This window comes from Myotis davidii, unplaced genomic scaffold (assembly GCF_000327345.1).
Source record: "Myotis davidii unplaced genomic scaffold, ASM32734v1 scaffold571, whole genome shotgun sequence".
NCBI lineage: Eukaryota > Metazoa > Chordata > Mammalia > Chiroptera > Vespertilionidae > Myotis > Myotis davidii.
Window position 1 is genome coordinate 1,768,923 of NW_006283136.1, and position 2,153 is coordinate 1,771,075.

The 2,153-nt window shown below is 37.6% G+C and overlaps 1 pseudogene; it reads left to right on the forward strand.

The window, feature by feature from the left end:
* Nucleotides 1-604: 604 nt before the first annotated feature.
* On the forward strand, nt 605-1,796 carry LOC102762482 (annotated as a pseudogene).
* Nucleotides 1,797-2,153: the final 357 nt, after the last annotated feature.

Sequence of the window (2,153 nt, forward strand, 5' to 3'; positions counted from 1 at the left end):
TTTTAAGTGATTTCAGAGAGTGGAAGGGAGAGAGAGATAGAAACATCAATGATGAGAATCATCAATCAGCTGGGCAATAATCCTGTTAATGCAAAATCCATTTATTTCATTGCCTGACCTCACACTTTGACATGGAGCTTAACCAAATCAGTTTTTTAAATTGAATTAACCTTTTCCAGAAAAGAATTGAATTGTATTAGGAAGAAAACCTGCTAAAACTTTTGTCTCTCCAGTTGGCATTTACTTAAGTCCCCTGTGCAAAACCCTGCCTCATTTGTATCTTAGAGAAAACCTAAAATTCCAGCAGCGATCTAAAATTATATGCACACAAAATCTTAAAGCTGCCTTACCCGTGTGGCTCAGTAGTTGAGCATGGATGGATCCATGAGCCAGGAGCTCACGATTCAATTCCTGGTGGGGACAAATGCAGGGCTTGGAGCTTGATCCCCAGTAGGGGGCGTGCAGAAGGCCCCTGATGTTTCTATCCCTGCCTTTCCCTTCCTCTCTGAAATCAATAAAAACATTAAATTATAAAATAAAATAATCCTAAAGCTGTAGAGGACAGATTTCTAGACTTGAATGTTAATACACCATAAAAAAATTAAAACTCAACGGTCAGCAGCCTCTGACAGAGTATGTGGCCTCCATCTTCGGCACTGAGAAAGACAAAGTCAACTATTCATTTTATTTCAAAATTGGAGCATGTCATCATGGACACAGATGCTCTTGGTAGCACAATAAACCGACCTTTAGCCAGACCATTGCCCTCTTGAACATTTACCGTAACCCTCAAAACTCTTACCAGTCTGCTGATGGTTTGCACTGTGCTATGGTGATGAGTTTTTTGAGGAGGTTTTCACATAAATGGAGAATTACGGAGAGGTGGAGATGAATATCTGTGATAATCTTGGAGATCACCTCTTGGAAAGGTGTTTTGCCATGAAGAAGATGCAGAGAAAGCTGTGATTGACTTGAATAGCTGCTGCTTAGATGGGGCAGCCGAGCTTTCCCCCGTGACCGACTTTTGGGAAGCCTGTTGCCACCAGTATGAAATGGGAGAGGCAGCTTCTGCATCTTCATGCAACCGAAGCACATTTCCAGAGAGCTGCAGTGGGAGCTATATGGGCACCGGCGCAAGAAGCATCTCAAGGTCCCAGGAGCGTCGCTCTCGGTCTAGAGACCATGGTTGCGGCAAAGGTGGTGGGGGATGGGAGCGTTACAGGAGGTGGTTAAGGGATAGTGAGAGATATGGGTGATTCTGAGCCAAGCCATTTTTACCGTATGTCTGCTAGAAAGTGTTGTAATTGATTGACCAAACCAATTCATAATGGGAATTTTAAAAAAAATTTGAGAAAACAAAGATGAATTTCTGAATAAAATTTGTAGTGATACAGTAAAAAAAAATAAAATAAAAACTCTAACTTACAAAATAAATGACCAAAACTCTAAAATTCATTACAGAATTTTAAACAAAATGATATGTAACTAAAATGGCCTTTTCAATGTCTAATTCAAATTTCATATTTTAAGGTAGGATATTGACTTTATTATATAAGTTAATAAGCACCACAGAGAACAATTCCTAATCCTAAATATTAATATCTTTCATTTTTAATTACAATAAGTGTCCTCTGGTTTGTCAGGAACATTTGGCAAGAGCCTTTGTTATGTTGGAAAGTTATTTAACTAGTGTTTCAATACTTGTCAGCAAAAATCAAACCACCCAAGATTCCTTAGCTTTACCTCCTTCTGAGTCATTTTCTCTCCCAAACCTCTCCATTAAAATAGAATTGCTTTCATCTGTTTAATTAGTTTAATCTGTATATTGAGTGCTTCCACTGAGATTTTAAAAAATGTATTTTGTCTTTTTCCCATTTTGTCATTTTTATGAAAATTGCTTTATCCAATTTTGTAATGTTTCTATTAACTTTGATGACTGATTAGTGATTTTTTTGCAGTCTAGTTCGTGATTTCTGTGTGTGTGTGTGTGTGTGTGTGACCAAAAATAGGAGGGAACATACTTTGTGTTGGGAATAGAAACTTTATGCGGATTGCCAGATTATTTTAAGTGAATTTTCAAAGCAATATTAGGAAATTTATCTGTGTACCATTGGATAAAATTGAGGTGTCGAACCTGAAAATACAAAACAACT